General features: G+C 42.6%; 1 long non-coding RNA gene across 1 annotated transcript; it reads right to left on the reverse strand.

Annotated features, from left to right (window-relative positions):
• Positions 1 to 3,036: 3,036 nt before the first annotated feature.
• On the reverse strand, positions 3,037 to 18,141 carry LOC115036518 (uncharacterized). The gene is made up of 3 exons (XR_003840413.1): positions 18,079 to 18,141; positions 14,229 to 14,375; positions 3,037 to 3,368 (listed from the first exon to the last, which is right to left on the reverse strand). It is a non-coding gene; the product is annotated as an uncharacterized LOC115036518 (long non-coding RNA).
• Between the last annotated feature and the right edge of the window lie 1,983 nt (positions 18,142 to 20,124).

Genomic DNA, 20,124 nt, shown 5'->3' on the forward strand with positions numbered 1-20,124 from the left:
AGAGGAATCCTCTTTGTGGCCATACCGTATATTGTATTTTGTCAGACGAAAATTTCACCAGGACAGCACAAGTCTAACGTTTTGAATAAAAAAGTAACACAGTTAAGAGTTTTTCGAAAAGAATCCCAGAGGCAGAAAAAGATCGACTGCGTCTGGATTTGTGTGTCTGTTGTCTCTACAATCTGCCTTTTGCCTTAAGAAGGACACACAATTCCAAACGCAGTGTGAAATATCTATGTTGTGTACACGCTACCGTAAAAGTCCAAGTGTGCTCAGACAGACACACACTGAGCAGTAGAAGTGGGTCATATCTCTATGGGGCAGGATAATAACAACAGAAATATATAAATATCTCTGTCCTATCAAAATCATCCTACCGACTGTCTGCACAAATATAATTACACAGTGAGATGTTGGAATACACATCGTTTCCAGGCCATGAACATCCAGACGGCTCTTTTTTATGAAATGGAAGAATTAGCAAAGCGTTGGCGAGTCAACAATTTGCTCAGTGTGCGTTCCTGTGCGTGTCTGTGTGTGTGTGTTTGTGTTTCCGTGTGAATGAGGATGAGGATGGGGGTGGGTGGGTGGGTGAAAGGTCGAGCTGCTGTCTCGTCTTTTGTCCTTCTGGCTATGCCCGGTTGCATGACATTTCAGACGTGCAGATAACATGCGCACGCTAATCATTATGCGCACACACAGAAGGGCTACATCCCCCTACTTGACCCAGCCACTGGCCATTAACTGTCTGCATGTATTGTGTACATGTAGGGAGAAAAAAAAAAAAAAGCTTTAAGCCGATGATCTGTTGATCAGGAAGCAGGAAGGCCAAAGGCAAAACTTTGCATCACAAGCTTCACTCATGATGCTTTGACATCAAGCTCAAGATATATTGAATTGTTTACATCCAGTAACTGTGAGATACTTTTATTGGTGCCTGCTAACAGCATTCAGTTGAGCATCAATCATGAGTACACACACAAACTGGCTCACACGCACACGTCTCGTCATCCCTGCAGTACGCACAGCCCTGTCTTGTCCATGCCAGTCTCCCTTTGTGACACACTCTTTCCCCTTTGTTGTTTGTGCCGAGTGGACACGCATGCTGAGCGTCCTTCAAGCCTTTAGAAAAGTACAGAGGTGTCCAGCGAGGCGACTGCCTGCCCTTTTACACCCTCACAGGGCCAAACACAGCTTGAAAGGCACCAAAGTTGGGGCTGAGATTAAACTGTGGCACAGAGAGCCGACTTGAATGGAATTAGTAAATAGATTTATTGCTTTCTCCTACAAGGGACTGGTGGAGATGGCAACAAAGAATATCCTCGACTATATAATATAACTGCAGGAAATTATTGTGCTGATAGCTCTCTATTTTCTCATCCTATTACTTCGAGGCTTCATGTGATCCTTTGTTCTTTTAATTTTGTAGCTTGAATTTAGACTTGACATCAAGACTAGGGAGATGAGTCTGCACATCTACATCCTCCCGCTGCCTGTTAGTTTTCCAATATGGTTTGTTTGTTTATAATTCCTACTGAAATAGCAATAGGAATAAATGAATAACAGTTTAGACCGGGGAGCGATGCTTTCTAATGGGTATAGTATAATCAATCAGCACAGGCCAGAATGTGTGTATTTGGAATGAATTGATCTTTTAGACATTTCGGTCTTTCCCCGTGGTAATTAAAAGGCTGTTTGCGAGACCTCTGGACAGAGGGCCGCCTACTATGGTTGAGTGGACGTGCAGTGAAGAGAGGTGAGAGCTGTCCAAATGGACACCAGTGCCAAAAACACTCTGGATAGGCCGCCCGTTAGCCCAGAAACCCCACTCAGTGGCAGCGCCAAAGCCACGCACACACACAGACACACGCTCACAGACGCAGACGAGCACTCGGCCGGTCGGATGTGCCAGAATCACCCCTGGGGTGGAGGGTACATTAACTAATTGCTCAGTCCAGCTTAGAGAGCACAACATCATGAACAGAGAGCGAGACAGGAGCAGGAGAAGAGTCTGACATGGAGGCATGGGAGGAGAGACGGCGAGCACATAATAAAGTAAAAAGAGTGATCACGGTGGCATGAATAGACGCAAACAGAAGAGCAGAGAGATGGACAGACGGGCAGAAAGACAGACAGGGAGCTTGTTTACACGGGCAGGAGTCCAAAGCAGCATTAGGACTTAGGCCAGCAGTGGCAGGACAATGGAGCAGGCTGCAACGCTGTGTGTGTGTGTGAGATTTGGTGTGTGGCGTCAGGGACAATGGGCCAGTGGGATATAGAAGGATAGGGGGATTATAGGTCAGGCCAGAGAGAGAAAGACATGGATTTGGAGTTATATGGGGTGGGGGGAATGAAGTAAAATAAAAGAATTGGGCAGGGAGGCTCTGATTATCAACACAAACAAGCATAACACAGGTAGAGGCACTAGAGAGATTCATCCAGACACACACACACACAGGCTGGTGCTTTAGGCCTCTGTCTGGCTGCGCTTCAGATGTGCCCCTCCATCTTTGCCCACGCTGCCCCCGAGAAAGTGTCTAAAACAAGCATAGAGAAACACTCCCCCACCCACCTCACCCCCTCCCCGCTCTCTTCATCCTAATACACAAAGGAGACCTACAAAACGAATCGGCCAAACAAGTGTATGTATTGTTGCCGGCGGTTACACAGAATGGCGAGGCTTTGGCAACTTTGTGAGCTGCAAGGGCCCATTTGAGGACTTCTACTGGGTATCTATGGTGATGAGAGTGAAAGAACATAGCACTTTTCTTCACAGGAGTGTGTGTGTGTGGGAGGGGGTAATTTCCAAAGGCACAGAAACGCAGGTGTTGGCTCCATTCCTCATGCTATTTCTTCTTGTTCCCCTTTTGCTTTTGTTGTTTTGTTGCTTTTGTTAACTTTTCACTTTGACAGCCTGAAAAACTCGACATCTGAAGCCAGGGGGAAAAAAAAAAAACAACAACACTTGTTTAACATCCTCTCGTGTATCCCATCAACAACGTTCAACTCTGTGGAGTCAGTTGTGAGTTGGACTTGTATAGATGTGGAGAAAGTCAGAGACTACAGCATTACATCTGCTTCTCCTTATCTCCCTCTCATTCTTCAGTGTGGAACTAATGTTTATAGCATGTGTCCTAAATATTGTACACATTTATATTATAGAGACACATTTCAAACTAGATTACAAACTCTTCTGGAACGTTTGATTCGTACCAAAATAATCCTTAATTTTCCTTTTTATCTTACCATATCAACCTCATCTGCTGAAGTCTCAAATTTCCATCCAGAGAAAGGAATCCTTCTAGCCTTCTCTCAGCAATGACATCTGGAAACAGCCTTTATTGTCTTCCTCCAATTCAGGGAGATATCTGTACAGTGAGATGAGATGTTTCACTCAGGCAACAAAAAAATCATAGAATCATAATAATACTTAAACGCAGACATACAGTATTTCAGCTATGTATCAAGAATTTCATCAAATCTGCCTCCAGTTGTTTGTGAAAGTGAAAACCGGTGTTCGATCTCTGAAAACAGAGCAGAACATCTAATGCCTCGGCCATCGGTGATGGTAAATATATGTCCCCCATTCTTCCACGGTGATGCAACCACCTCTCACAGAGGGGAACGGTGGGGTATTTCAGCCTGCCGTGGCTGCAGGTGGCGTCATCGCCATTCGTGCAATGATAATGACCCTTCAGTGCGTCTGTGCGTCGCACAGGAAGACAGAGGCGGGCGGCAATGGAGGCCATTTCTTTGCCGGTAATTGCACAGCACTTTTCAATGAAAGCTGTCCTGCTGTGTGACGTTTCTGAGTGATGGGCACCACCGTGCCCTACTTTGGACGACAAGACCTGCAGTTTTCACATCAATTGTGTCGCTGTGTTTGTGTGTGTGTGTTCAGTGTCTGACTGACAAGCGAGATGATTCAGGTTGTCGGAGGCATACAGTGTGTCGTAAGTGGCTAATGTTAAGCCTGCGTTCATGTAAGGAGATGTGCTGTGTGTATGTATAATCCTCTCACACCATGTCTGTGTGTATGTGTGTGTCTGTGGGGAGTGTATTGTGGACTTCCTTCAATTCTTTTCAGCGGATCTGTTTTCCTGCCATGGCTAGAGCTCAGGACAAGGTTGCATTACCAATAAGTTACAGAAACACACACACAGACACACACCCTTTGCTTCTCAATCGTCTGCACTGGCACCATTTAATGAGTCAATGCTGCATCAGTGGGGAACTCTGACTGTACGTATCAGCTGGCAGAAACTCCAGATTCAGCATGAACATGTGCATTTGTGTCTGCTTACTGATCCCCTGACTTTGTGACCTTTGACTTAAAACCCATTCATCCAATTGGCCTGCAGCGTTTACCAAGCAGGTTTTTCTTGGGCAGGCAAAGATTTACTCCCAAACAACAAAAAAGAAAAGTTTCCATGACCTCAGTGGCTTATTGGAACTGCGTGCTCAACATCCCACCTTTCTGCTGCTGTATCTATGCAGAAATCGAGCTGTAATGACGGATAATCACTCCAGGATTTGGCCGAGAAAAGAAAAATGCTGTGGAAGGAGAAATTGCCGTGATGTGAAGTAAATAGTTTGTGATTATAGGGTGAACTGTGATTACAAGTAATGGCTTCATAAATACACACTGATGGCAAGGAGAGAGTGGAGGAGCCGCTATATTGTTGGATCAGTCACACAACATATGTCACATCCCCGTAAAGTGATCATTAACTTCTGATTGTGTTTCTTATGGCAGATCCCAATCTATAGTTACCACTGGGTGAGGTCACTTTAGCTTCCTTTATTTGCAGGAAGTCGGTCTCTCTCTCACACACACACACACACACACACACACACATGCTCATAAAGACACACACTTTCTCTCTTTTCTCTCCTCCCCTCCGGTTATTTGTCTTTTTCATTCCAGGGAGTGCCCTGCTTCGCTATCAGAATTGATTTGCAGTGCTCTTATTCCACAATTAGTTGTTAAAGAGAAAAAAAACCCTTCTCTATAAATACTTTAAACCAGTTCCACAACTTCTCTGCATCTCTCATCTTGCGTCTCATCTCTCTCAGCAGCAAAATATTGAATCAAGTGCTGAAATAACATTGATCTTTATTACAGCAATAATGACATTTTTCTGAGCAAAACTACAATAAAGGTTTTCAATATTGTTCTCAATATCCTGAGGCCAAAAAAAAGGTGAAACAAATGGCAAACAGAGAAAACAAATAAAAAAAGTAGTCCTAGTATTTTCTCTAACTCTTCTCTCACCAGACAGGTGAACAAGACCTGTGTTCCTCAGGAGGATCATCAGCACAGTTTATTCCTGAGGTCTTTTCACATCTGCATATCTAAATTTAAGAGAGAATGTGATCACAATTTATAGATGTGATTAAAATCGAAATGTTAAAATGATTTATATCGCCATGTTGGTGTGAAATTCTGTAAGCTGCAAACTCTATTTAGGGCCGTGACACAGTAACACTCAAGGGGAGCTGGTTTATCTACTCCGCAGCCAAAAAACGCAGACATATAGTAAGTCTTGTCAGGTGAATGGATGTTATCTTAGTCTGCACATCTGCACACCAGCTTGTACATTTATGTACACATAATTTTCACAAGAAATCAAATGAGAAAGCTCTTAAGTGAAATTCTGCTTTATATGGAAGAATTTCATCAAAACGTTTTCGACATCCTCAGCAACCACGTTATCATGCGCTATGATGCATTTTTGCAACACAAAGCAATTTGTGAAAGGCCCCGATCTGTTGACAGGCGTCAGAGCCGAAAATGACTGGACATGACTCATGTGTGAGACACAAACGTTACACCACCGCAGGGCACAAGGTGTTGTCGTGACAGTAAGTTTGAGGAACAAACAAAAATCACTATTGTATCTACATCTTTTGTCAGTTAAAGCTTGGAAAATGTTTTTTTTTTTTTTTTGTTTTTGCATTTGATTTTATTTTGTCCTTTTCCCTCCTGTGCTAATTATTCCTAGAAATATGCATGAATACTGGATGTGTATGAAGAAAAGGGGCAATATCTCTTTATATCTTTATAGAAAAAGGTCCCTTCCTGATTATTCCTCTTCCTTTCACCTCATGAAAGTTCTTTTGTCTATTTGCTGACACACTGATACAGTGGTTTTAACTGCTGGGTCAAAGGTCGCAATGATAGAGAAAATGCCACATCCTGTCCCAACTCAGGGGTCAGTGGTTATTCATGAAGGAGGAGAGTGTGAACACAACCCTACACCTCCTTCCCCCTCTCCACCTCATCCTCAAAGACTCCTTTTACAGATGTTCCACTGTACATGCATGCAAAGCAGCCATATTGTTATCGCAAATTATTGTAGGTGTTGCATTGCTGCATGTGACACAAAATGTTTGCAACCAAGATTGCACATTTGTGAGCTTCCCTAAATGGGTGTTGGTGGTGTGACGGCACATTTCTCAGCGCTGCCACGTGGGCTCATCCCCGGTAATTATTACACTGTTATTTGGATTGACAACAGATTTAGTCACCTCATAAACACTGCGAACGGCAGTAAAACGTTCTTCTGATGACCTGTGGTGTCGTCATGTACTTCTCATGTGGACTTTTATGGCAAGCCATAAGTTGGAGTTTTCTCTGAACTGAGGGTAAAATTTTGTGAAACTAGTTTTCTTTAGCAATAAATAAATAATTCTCCAAGAAGGAACTGAAAGCCGCTGAGCCCTAACTGGGGAGCAAAGCCATGAAAGTCGACCTTTCTTTGTATTCGGGAGCTGTGAGAGATGGATGAGAGATGGTCTGAAGGAGACAGAGAGCTCTGACAGCTGAGGCTGTTTGTGGAAACCTGAGAGACCAGAGATGGGTTCGCCTTTCTAAACAACAGGGTTTCGGCACAACAGGTGACAGCTATGTCCATCCAAAACATCTTTACTGTCGTTTCTCTCTGTCACTTTTTTTTTTTTTTTAACCTTTACAGCTGCAGCAGTGCCTATTTTATCCTGTCAGGGAAGACTAAAGAAAGGGAGGAAGAGGAGGAGGGTTAGTGAACAAAGAGAATGAGTTGTTTGGAAAATGTGAACAAAAAGTTGCTACACTACATTACAACTGAGCTCAAGTTAGGAAATGAAGAAAAAGAACCTTGACACAGAAGTGAGAATGTAGAGAATGTTTGGTTGATGGAGAACGATAAAGGAATAGCTAAAAGTTTGAAGGGGGTGGGGGTTGTTGTTGACATGCTGGGTGGGTATATATGCCTCATTGTCTGCCCCATCTGTCTGGCTTTATCTCTGCCCACCCCCCCCTCCCACGGCCTCACCACCTCCACCTCCTCCCCATGTGCTTCCCTCCCCCAGAGTCAGCGCGCGCCCTCCATTGTGGCGAGGTCACTCCCTCCCTACGTGCTGGCAGACAACCAGGGAGCTTCCACCCACAGCAACTGGTGGCATTGTTCAGATGCACCACGCACATATGTGCACAGTTGCCTGTCTGTCTACAGTGAATACACTCGAGCAGAATGTGAGCATCTGCTGAGACTGGAGGCATAAACCTGAAACACAAAGATACACATGAGAAGGCAGAAATGCTGGTTTCTGTGACCTTAAGTTGAGCTGGAAAGATCAATGGAAATAATGTTTTAGGTATGCATGTTGCTCCTTTAGCAGTTGGCGTATTCTAACGAAGAGTGTAAAGAGTGAAAGCAGGAAGTGCGGCTTTCAAGCACAATAAAAACTGAAATAATAAATTGTCAGAACTTTTTCTATTGTTGAGTGAATTAACAAACAGGTGAAAACTTCCATGCTAGCTATTTTTCACCTACTACCAACCATTGTGAAAGCTTAGCCAAGCAAATCACCTCTTGGTACTGTGTTTATCAGAAGAAGGTGAGAGTGACCTAAATCTAATAAAACCAGCCAGTAAACAAGTTAATCAGCATATTTACCAAAAGGTCAAACAATTAAAAACATTTATCTTCCAAAACATAATGTGAGCCATCAACAAATATTTTCTATTGTCAGCGAAACACAAATGCATAATTATCACTCAACAATTATATTATATTACATGTTAATTATTGTTTGCTACTTTCTTCCCTCTCCACCCTTTCCTGTGGCACACACCCAGGCTTGATGCAGCATATAGGGGTAACCCATAAACAAAGCTGGATCACATAGAGGGAAGATAAACATTGTTTCGGGTGACAGCACACATGTCCTTGGTTAGAGGCAGGGATATTAGAAAGGAAGGTTTAGTATTTCTCTCTGAACAGGTTTTGTTGCTGGCAGGAGCCGTGTGCACACTCTTTTGTTTGTCTCCTCCATTCAATTCTGTAGAAAAAGAAGGTAGTTAAAAAAAAAAAAAAAAAAAAACACCCTGTGTGGATCCCTCACTTGAAAATAGTTGATCAAGTGTGTTTCACATCGGTAAAGCTGCTAAAACTGGTTCCCTCAGAGAAGACGTGCACACCCATACACAGACAACAAATGTGATACAGTGCACAAGCTCATTGTGAAAATACGTAAGGCTTTAAACATTTGCAGACAATCCTGCTCTCAGTCACGTTGTATCCTGCTCCTGACAGACAAGCACAAATGCAGGCACCAGGAACTGTGGTCTATCTGATCCAAACACAAGCGGCTTCGTTCACATCAGCCAGATAGTCTGATTCAGTTAGAAAATCTTGAACTGTTAAACCAACTGATCATCTTCTCAAAACTTACAGCTACAAATATTTAGTGGACTTCAGTTGTATAGCAAGAAATGCTTTTTATGTTTGACTCATCTGTTTTGGTAAATTTGCAGTGTTATATAAAATGTTTTACTAATTACTAACATTACTAAAGAACTTGTTTTCAAGATGGGTCACCTTTTGTTAAGTTCATCAAGCTTGATCAAGAGTTAGGGTTAGGCAGAAATGCAGTGATTAACCAACAAAAGCAGCGAATAAGAAGGGTGTGTAAATGTTAAATACTCAGTGGATTGCCAACGAGGAAGGAAATTTGTGTGACAGTCGTGGATTTCAATGGAGTGTAAATATAAAATAAACATAGCTTTTGTTTAGGAAAGTGAAAAGAACTGTGCATGTGAATGTAGATGTGTGGGAAACAGAAAGACACTCCACAGTGAGAAAAAGAAGATAAAGCTCCAAATCTTTAGCATATTTTAAAGAGCACTTTTCAGTATTTTGTAAAGGCCAATCAGTTCACCATTAGCCAGTGCCTAACAAGCCATCTATTTGTTTCCTCTGATGTGGACATGCATCATATCCCGGGTTTGCAAGAAATTAGCATTTTTGCCAGGAATGTTGGCAGCACCAGTGGAAACATGCAAATAAAGGAGTGCTCACAGAATGCAAATGCATTGAATGGCTATAGATAGAAAGGGCAAAATCAAAGAAAGCTACAGAGTTCACAGTCATTGTGTCTCATTTTCTGACATGTTTCTCCAGTTTCCACTGCTTCAAGTAACCCCCCCCCATTCTTCCTATTGCTTTACTCAGGTTTAGGATTTTGAGTCAAGGCTGTGATAATTTACTGCTATTAATATTCTCAGTCCTATAGATGGAGCATGATACTGACAGGAAAACTAGGATGAGTTCAAATTTCAGTTTTGATGGTCATGGAAGAACAACAATAGTCTGGAATACAAGGTAATATGCAGTTTATGTTGATGTGTAGATGTACTTTGATGAATCATGGAAAAGTTTGATCCGGAGTAGATTAATACGTGCAGTGCAAATAAACGCATCATTTTCAATAGGAAACATATCACATGCACACACATAAGTACGCACTCACGTACACCATCTATCATCCAGTTTGCTAATACTTAAAAGACAGTGCAGCCTGTCCTCCCACCCACCCAATAATTTAATGGAATCAAAATGTAGGCCAAGCGAATGCAGCCCCAGTCAAAGCCTGCTTTCATGTTCCAGTGTGCCGCTGCAGTTTATATGGTGGATCCACACACTGTTACATTCCCATTTTCTTGTAAAGGAAAAAGGAATGGAATGGAGACAAACAGAAAAAATTTCCCGTCTGTAAGGGGAGCTTTTATATCTACGTCAAACTGCATACTTGGCCAAAGTGCAAAGTTATTTTTATTGGATAATTTAATAGCTGCTATATAATTCATGGTAGAAATATGGAGTAGAGGGAAAAAACTGAGGTCTGATGAATGCCAAAGACACCAAGTTAACCCGTAATACGAAATTTGCCTTTCAGCTTGTTGCAGTGTCAGGCTCTTCAGATGGTCTCAATGAACTGTGGCTGACATTTCCAAGAAAATTTCCAAAATTCGTTAAGTCCTTTTCTGGGTCATTTGGTGCAGCCAGGAATTCTGGGTTTTGGCAAAGGGAACTATGGCAGGATGTAGGATGTGAACCGCAGCTGTTTTATAGAATAGAATACAAATATGAAAGGAAGCACAGAGAAAGACAAGACGGCAGGAACAGAAAAAGCTGTTTATGCATTTAAGACAGGTCAGCAATTTCTATACAGGGAGCGGAGTGGCTTTTCACAGAAGCACAGCCCAGTTGTTTTCGGCCGCTGATGGACTCGACAGTTGGAAAACAACCCCAGCTGTGGTGGAGAGTCATCGATGAGCCAAAAGCTGGGGGCACACTGAGAAAGAGGACAGGGATGAGTGAAATAGAGGGAGCAAGGAGGCAGAGACATTGAAGATTAAAAGGAAGAGAGCATTCAGATATGAAGGCTAGCAGATGTTTCCCTTATGAGAGGCATTAAGAGATGAATCCTTCTGCTCGTGCTTTCGTGCTCACTGTGATGTGGGCCAGTGGAGCACACTGCTTTAATGTCCAAAGTGTATATACATCAGCACACACAGGCTTGTGTGCTCGGTATCATGTCTGCGTGTCTGCACGCACAGCGTGTTTGTACAACTGAAAGTTCATAGCCGAGGCGAGCAACGTGTGAGTGTATGTGATGTGGGCATGCTGGCGCCTGTGTACGTGTGCGTTGGCCTACATGCATCTTCGCCATGTGCTCTCCTCAAGTCTTTATTTACAGTCTCAGGGAGGAACGGTAGGATGTCTTCCTACTCCGCCGCAGACTTGTGTGTGGGTGCAACATATGTGCATTTTTTCCCCTGACACAAGTAGGCCAACGGAGAGCACACGGCGGCACTGGAATGTGTGGCATTGGTCCAACCCATTCTAGCCAAGCCTGCGCTAAATCCTACTAGAACTGGCCTGAATGGGGGGGGGGGGGTTCCTAGCGCAAATCTCCCCCCACCACACCCCAACAGCTGTGCTGGGGGTGGGGGAGAATGTGTGCGTGTCTCCTCCATAGTCCTCCAGTGAGTTATGTGGTCTACATATCTTTGTGTCTGTATTTTTCTAACTTGTTTTGTTGTCACGCTCTCGTTCTTGGCTGAAACATGAAAAGACAGAGACTGACTGCACGTACAAAATATTTTAGAAATCCTTCTGTTTCTATTTCTGCTCGTCTCTGCATAATTTTAATTGGTGAAATCGATGGGGAATAAGTGATTCCCCTCATCAGTGTACCCCATTATATAGAGCGTGTGCCTCCGATCGTCTGCATCGTTAAAATGAGCAAAAAGACGAGTGCTTTTTCTTTGACTTTTCTCCTCTAACGTCTTTTCTTGCCACAGTGTGTGGCTTTTCTCACTTCCTTCTGATTTGCAGCCAGTGTCTCCTGACTGCCCGAGCTGTCTCCAGGTACCTCTGGAAAGCTCTGTGGCAATACTTCAAATGCTTTATAATCACTGTTGGAGCTCCAAAATAGCAGGCGGCTGTAATATTTGACTGTACACAGAAGTGTGAAATATACTTTCTATCCCCATCTCACGGCACACTTAAATCTCCTTTCTGTTAACCCCCTCTCTGTGTTTCGCTCTGAGCCGTCCCATATACAACTGTTAGATATCCCAGAGTGAAACAGCTTGCACACAGGCAAGTTCGTACTTGCAGGGTGCTGCTGAGTAGCAGCGCAATTCAGGGTTAGTTTATCTTCCACCGTCTTTTATTTCCAATACAAGACTTCTTTCATCGCTGTCTCTGAAAAGCTGGATGCAATCAGCATTAGTGTACATCAATATTCTAAACTCTTATCTAGCACTAGCTATTAATACTTGGGCTGTGGCCAATCCCTCATTCAGACCATATTTCTAAGAAGGAATATAAATTATCATGACAGCCTACAAAAGATTAAATAATTGTTGTCACAATGTCAGGTGGAGTGTTTCGGTGTCTGATAAGCCTGATCGGCTGCTCTTGCTCTCTCTTCCATCATCTCACCAGGTTATTAATCAAGCACTCAGACCAACAGAGGAGAAAATGTTGAATATGTTTCACCCTTGGCCACTGGGGGCAGCAACAATATTTAAAAGTGGATACAAGCTCGTCTTATATATAGAGCCCATTAGAGAGCTCAACCTGTTTTTATTGAATTGGGTTATAATGCACAACCTTGATTATTTATCCAAGTCCAGGTTGTGTACTTTTTCACGGTGAAGTAGTCTGTGGGTAATGAGTAACATATTAGTCCCACAGGGAAATTAGTCTGCTACAGTTACTCATTAAACTGCCAGTCTTATGTAGGTCACAACTGTTTTAGCACATTAAATGTTTTGCTGCTGCTTATTTATCATCCATATTTCTGAGCCGCAGGAGTCGGAAAATCACACAGAGGTGCAAACTTGCTCAATGTGGGCTATTACAACTCAGCAGTGTCCATAATAAACACATTAGTCTTTGGGCGTTTCAGGTGTTGCTCTCATCATTTCTGGTAAAGGCATCTATTTCGGGTCATGACCGCAGAAGAAGATTATTCAGTAAATTTAATCATTGATCAAAAATGTCTTCTCATTGTGTAAGTAAGCATTCATGTGTGGATGTACATTGTCACAATGAAGAGTATCTTTTTGTTGCCCAAAGATGTTTCTTTTCTTGGTAATTGTGTTGTGTTAGAGCACCAAGGCCAAGTGTGTTGTCTGCTGATGTAGATATCTGGATAATTATATTGTGTTCCCTTTTTCTGCTTGGGCACAGAGTGTGCTGTACATTTTAAACCTGTGTGTTTTCACTAACACTTGGATGCCGCTGACTGTTACGTCTTAAGTGGGGGTGTTTTGAAGCTGTTTAACAAAGTGTGCGTGTTCTCACACAGCTGTGTTCTTAGCGGAGAAAAGGAGGTGCACAACTTCCTGTCAGCGTTTCTCTAAATTGCTCTCTCAATTCATTTCTCCAGCTCTCAATCGAACTGCTTTTCTTTGTTCAGAATTATTGATTTATTTTTTTTTTTCTCTGCCACCTTTTCTCTGGTACTTGTCATATTTTTATCATTCCGCTTTATTTCTGCAATATCTTAGTGTATCTTTTTTCATCTTATCTCCAATTCACTGTAATTCGTGATCGCTTCCCTTCACTGAATAACCTTGTTTATCGCCCCATTTGTATCTCCCCATCTCTCAGTGTTGCCTCATACTAGTAAATGACATCTACCTCATCAACATAAACAGGAAACAGCTGAGGTGCTGTGTTCACTTGTCATTTCGTGGAAAACTAAACCAAACCAACAGAAACAAAACCAACAACTCCGTCAACCGTTTGCCGAAACATGTTCAGCACAGCCGGCTGATCGTGTGGTTGGAGGTTAGCAAGCTGCAGAGTGTTTACAAGCAGCAGGGGCTTTAAATGAAACACGTGCTTTATGGTTTCGGTTGCAGTTCTGCCGCCGAATGGAAAGGTTATTATTAAGAATTAGCGATTAAACTGAAACTCTGATCAACAAGAGATTGAAAGACTTCAATAACAGACCCACAGTGTGTGAGGTCACCAGGGCCTTAAGTCGAAAACAACTGCGCTGAAGTGCGAGAATTTGAGGATGTGAACCTTTGTACTCTGTCGCTTGTGAAATGGCTGCTGTCATAACGCCTCTCACTGGGGGATTTTCTCCTCCAGTCAGCAGAAAGCCAACAGCCACTGATGAAAGTGACCTTCAGTCAGTTGTGTGTGTGCCTTTGTGTGTCTGTTTATGGCAGTCATCACTGTCTACCCGCACTGTTTGTCTTTGTGAATGATCTGTCTACATACTAAGAGCATGTGATCGATTGCCTGTGTCCTTTTTTTCCACATGGAGGGATTAAAACTAATTAAATCTCTGGATGTGTGTGAGTATCCATATATACATACTTGCACCTCTGTGTGTGTGTGTGTGTGTGTGTGTGTGTGTGTGTGTGGCCAGACCTCATGCAGAGGCCCTCTTGCTGAGCCTCAATGCCAGGCTATATTTAGGTGGCTGGCTTCTCTCTCTGTCCTTCTGAGTGGTTGAGAGCGTTGCCGACTGATTGGGAGAGGTCGACCGCAGGAATATGTTGCCTCAGTGTCTCACCGCTGACGTTCAGATAACCATATGTGGGGAAAATACAAACGGATGAAGACATCAGTGTTGGTCAGCATGTTGGGTTAGCATTAGGACGCAGAGCTTGTTAGAATCACGGCTGCTGGAAAGACAAATAATATGCAAGTCTAAAAACCCAAAACAGTTTCATTTTGGATTCTTGCAAACAGCTTGTTCCACATGGACTTTCTCCATCTGGGAAATCACTTTCAATTTCTGTTTATTATACTCTCAATTATCTACAACAGTTGTTTTTTTTTTTGTTTTTTGTTTTTTTTTTGTTAAAGCAGCAGCAGCAATGAACGTAGTACTTATATATGGATATTTTATATATGGACTTTGGTCTGTTGTAGTGACACAATGACTAAGAATTTGAGCCCAGCTTTACAGGAATAAGGTTCAGTAGAATTCAGGGGCTGCTTTGGTGATTGTGCTGGTTTTATAATGGTTTGGCTGTTTGGTTGTTTCCAGCCAGAGTAAGCAGCTGTTTGTGAGCTGTCCAGTGTCAAACAGCAGTCAAACAACATTAGCAACAAGCTGCCAAACGTAGTAAAACATCTAGCAGCTAAAGAGGCAGACATTTTTCTCAAGAGTTGCTAGAAACCATTAACAGAGTGAGTGTGAATATAGAAACATGTCTCCAGATGAATTAGTGTCCATGTCTGCTGGATGCAGAGAAAGGCAGCTGTTTGCTAACATGGTAGCCAGAGTCTCCATGAATTCGTTTGATTTAAGTTTAAAGCCTGATCTGGGACCAAATCAATCAGTAACTGCTCTGTAGATTATATAGTTTTATTGACACTTTGATTATTTCAGCTGCAGCTGATGAGAGATGATGACGTTTCCTCAGCCGCTGTTGATATGACAGGGCAGAAATTGATTGGAAACTAAAAATGGTTTATTGTTTCAGGTGGGTTTTAGTGGAAAATGTATCCATAATCCATAAAGCTGTTGCATGGATAGCAACATACAAAGGATTGGGTCTGGCGATTGGGTGTTTCATGCTGAAGTGCTCACTGGGAACTATTTTTTTTTTATGCAATCACACCTTCCAGCTTTTATCAAACATATAAACAAGTTTCCCAAATTTTGTGCTGATGATTCAATCAAGCCTTGAAAGTGCTTCAGCACTCATGAAACATGAGTAATTGTTAGTCCCAATCCTACTTAGGGCTCTTACTTTGGGTCTGTGGAAGCCCAGACGTCCTCTGATTTAGATTTAGTTTCTTTCTCACCCAGATACACATAAGCCCTGAAAACACAAGAGCAACATGCAGACAGAGACAGACTATCACATGATTCCCACTGAGACCCCCTCACCTTACCCCAATAAGGTCTGCTGCCAGACTCTCAAATGAATTCCTCTGCTGTGTGAGTGTGAGCTGACTTGTGACACAGACAGCCTTGAGAAGGAGGGATAAAGATAGACGGGCGAGGTGGTGGAGAGGGTAAGAAGGAGGGGAGGAAGTTGGGGGGGGGGGGGGGGTGAAGAGGTGAAGAAGAAACTGGGGAAAAAGAGAGGACACAACCTGAGAGGGATATATAGGGTGAGTAATGAGATTAGCTATTTTTGCTGATAGAAAGAAGAGAAGGCATGAGGAAGCGATGGGCTGCTGAAGATAGACTGAAGAGATCAAATCACGAGCTCTTACTTTACCGCTTTCTCTCAGAGGCCATAAAAAGACATCTCAACTCTGAGCAGACAAGAGAGGACAAGAGCAGAGCTGTTAGTCTGGAGAAGGACAGAGAGACAAGTGTCTGGATCTGTTTGCTGCTGCTGTGACAGACACACTATAATATGCTTACAATTTCATTTTTTGATGTTCATAAACAGACAATTCGAAGAGGCAGCTTGGAAAAACGTTTACTCCAGAGACAACCAGATTTTTTGTTTACGGTTTTTCTAGTTGCTAATCGAGGCCCTCACTGGCTGCTGTGACTACCTAGTTGTTTACTCAAACCAGAAATGTATCACATCCTTATAGGCTTGGTGATACAGTGACTACTCACAAGGCTAACTGGTGACCCAGTGTAGCTGATGAGCTAAAAAGCTAGTCAGTCACTCCTGACGATTACACAATTTCAAAGACTTAGCAAGTTCACTAACTGTCAGTTTGTAAGCTTCTTAGCAAATGGTCTGATGGGACAATAAGTTTGCATGGGTCATTCAAAACACACACTGCTTTTGACTCCTTTCTCATGTCTGTCTGTCAACAAAGCTTCTTTTTGTGGAGCGGTTTATACTCCGGCAGCACATAGAGTTGAGGAAATTTTGAACCATTTTGAACTCCTCAAATCTGCGTCAGCGTCTTTAATCTTCTGAGTGTCGATGTTTAACCTAAAGTTTAACACAGTATAAAAATAACTGTCACAGTGAAACATCACCATTTTAAATACTCTAAAATTGCCTTAAGAAAGCAAACTACTACTTGAATATGTAACCATACACACTCACAGATTATAACTAGTTTCTTGGTACTGAATATGTTAGTTTAAATACCACTGTGCTATAAAACACGTACACAAAGTGTCAACCTACTATTTACAAACTATAAAGGTGTATAAAACTAAGTGGGAAGTGTTTAGGTGTCAGAGTTAATATAGCAACGCTAATTTGTTATTTTCCATTTTAAAAGCAGATGTTTCTAATTGGATTTTCACACAGACCATGATGTAGGTCAAATAATTTTTGTAGTGTATTGTGCAACAGGACTGACTGACAAACTATTTGAGATGCTGTTACCTGCAGACTGCCTAATTAATTTAGAGCTTTTGTTTGTAAGTGTGTATCTATTCTGTCATCTGACCGGAGCAAAGTCTAACTTGATCACAATAAATGCAGAGATGCATGTGGACACAAGCACGTGTGTGTTTTGACATGCTGTACAAAAACACTCCTCATTTGGCATAGGCACAACAAGGCTCTTCACTGTCAAACTGTAGTAGCCTCTCCCTTAAACAACACTCCCTCGGTCAATCCAATAACGTGACCCGCCTAAACTGGATGTCTTTGTCCCCACAATCTTCTGTTTTGTTCAGTGTCCCTGTTTGGATGTTGGTGGGCAGGGTGTGCACAGTGGAGGCCAAGCAGATGTCAGTGCTGAGGATGAATGGTGCCCTGAGGGGAGGGGAGAAATAGCGAGTATAGTCTCTATACCCAGGAGACCCACATAGCCAAGGCAGGGATCTGTTTCAAAGCTTGTCCTCTGCTTTTTAATAACAAACACACACCCACAGAAGAAAAGCAGGGATGCTAACATTGTTGAAACAGAAAAACGCTGGACTCCTGCATGGTTGCTGTTTTCAGTCACACAGATCATGAAATGTTTGATAATCGGCATGTTTGATAACGATTCTTTTTGCACATTTGTGGTGAGAGCTTATGATAAAAAGTACTTTGAAAAGTAGTTCTTCTTTTTGTGCATGGGGATGCCTGGCAACACTCCGCCCTCTCTGCACCTGACTTTGAGGAGTCGTGAGGTACCATAAATACACACAAAGCTCACAGAGTGAAGCACGTTCGCAAAAGGCAGTGTGACTTATGCAGCTGCAGCGTAGCTTTTGTCCTTTAAGTGGAAGAGCATAAACATGCGCACACTGCAGGAGGGCTACCCTGTCATCTCACAGGCAATAAAGCGGGTCCCAGATGTCTGCCTCCCCCTGTTAGCAGACACACAAGCTCCCACTGTCACTCACCATGCCTTTGTTCTCAGCCAGCAGCATATTGTTTGTGCGCAAGGTTCAGAGTGTGTTGGCACAGACTCTGAAAACAGAAGTTTGGTACAGGACAGAGGGCAGAGTCTGTGTCAGGGCTCTGTCAAAACAAAAAGAAACATCAGTTTAGCTTTTAGTTAGCCTTTAGTTTGATTTTCAGTAAAGGTTGAGGTCAAGAGCTTTAAATCACCTGGTCCGTGTCAGCTCTGCGCTCATTTATTATTTGTTCAGAATCACCAAACTATCTGAGGCGTTCCCAGGCCAGAGTGGGAACGGCTCAGATAGTTTGATGGAAGTATCTGTCAGGTGACCTCTGTTGCTATGTGATTGGGAGTGGAGGACAGAAAATATTACACTGCTGTTTCATCAGTGGCAAGCTGAAACTTCATTGCAATTTCCTGATGACAATTTGATGATATGCTGACATGTTGCAACAGAATTTGAGTGAAGTGAATACCGATTGGTTCAGAACAGTAGGAGAATATTTATGATGAAATCTTATCTCTCTAACAGAAAATTATAATTCACTGACTGCAAAAATTAACTAATAGACAAATTGAGTTGTTTTTTTTTTTGTTTGTTTGTTTTTTTTAATGGCCAGATTTGCGTAAAAATCACCAACCAAATATAATTTCAAAGAGAGAGAGATTTCAACAAAAACATAGCGTCTGAAATCTACCTCTTATTTCTAAGACTTTGTGAAAACATCTTGCTCAAATGAGTCATTGCAAAATCCTGTCCAAAGAGGATTGCAAAATCTTGTTAAATCTGGACCGCTTTATGTGTTTCTTTTTGGATGGCTCTTCATTCACTTCCCCCCAGGATGATACTTTCACACAAAACAAACCACACTGCACCATTTAGTCAGACACACCCTGGGAATGTTTGACCTGCTTCCACAAAAATCGAAACAGGGGAAGTTGAGGAGTACGCAGTTTGCTAAAGTTGTACACAAAAACTGCCTGTGGCATTTTAGGGAACAGGCCTGAATCCGACTGAAATCCCACAGTACGGGTGATGCTGACGGCCTCCAGTCATTTAAAACTACAACCTCTATGCACCCGAGCTGCCGAGGCCCCCTGTGAGCCAGTGTTAGGAGAGCTAAAGGCTGTGTTCAACACAAGCCCAGTCACCTTCCCTCGTCCTGCTCTCCTACCACACCTTCGGCTCCAACTAAACCAGCTCTAGTCGCTCCCTCCTTTGTCCATGTGACAAAACGAGCCGAATGTTTTTCTTTTTCCTCCTGCTGCTAAGCAACCTGAGGGATTGAGAACGCTGCAAAGGATTGCAGTCTTAATCCAAACCCTGGGTTTTGCAGAGTCAGCTGGTTTGGGTGCAGCGACACTGCATTTCAGTGCCCTGGCCAAGTTTGGACTTTGCTTTCACCGAGTTTTCGGTAGGATCCTCACAAACAGTACCATCTGTCACATGCTATCATTTAATAGGTGGAAGCACTGGCAGCCCCACTTGGATGGAAACTGGAACGCTGAGTTTTAGCCCAAGTGTCTGAAAAACAGCATGTGCTTGAGCATTTGGATGTGAACTGATTGGATTTGCTGATCAGGGCAGGCAGCAGGCATTTTAAGGGAAAGCTGTAAACAGCTTATGCAATGTTCCACAGTTACTCCCAAAATATAAAGCTTTGTCAACATCAGTGACTAATTCAGGTCTTTTGCAAAGCAGGTTTAGTTTGAAAACAAAGCGATGGCACCATCTGAGCACTATTCTCTTCAAACAAATTTAGCAGCAAGCCAGTGTAGTGGAACATTGTGCTTATAATGTGTGTGATTTAACAATGTGACAACTGAGAATTGCTGACTTGATCTCTTTGCACAGATGGTCCACTCAGTCCTCCAGACCAGGAGGTCAAATTGCAATCTGGGCCAGCAAATCAGGGTTTAGGTTTATATATATATATTTTTTTTTTATGTAGAAGAGAAGACTTTGCTGTGCTCCTTCAGCTAAAATAATTAATAAAATAATATTAAACTTTTCTTAAATGTGGAACCAAACAAAGAAATAATGACA

The sequence above is a fragment of the Echeneis naucrates genome, chromosome 23 (assembly GCF_900963305.1).
Source record: "Echeneis naucrates chromosome 23, fEcheNa1.1, whole genome shotgun sequence".
NCBI lineage: Eukaryota > Metazoa > Chordata > Actinopteri > Carangiformes > Echeneidae > Echeneis > Echeneis naucrates.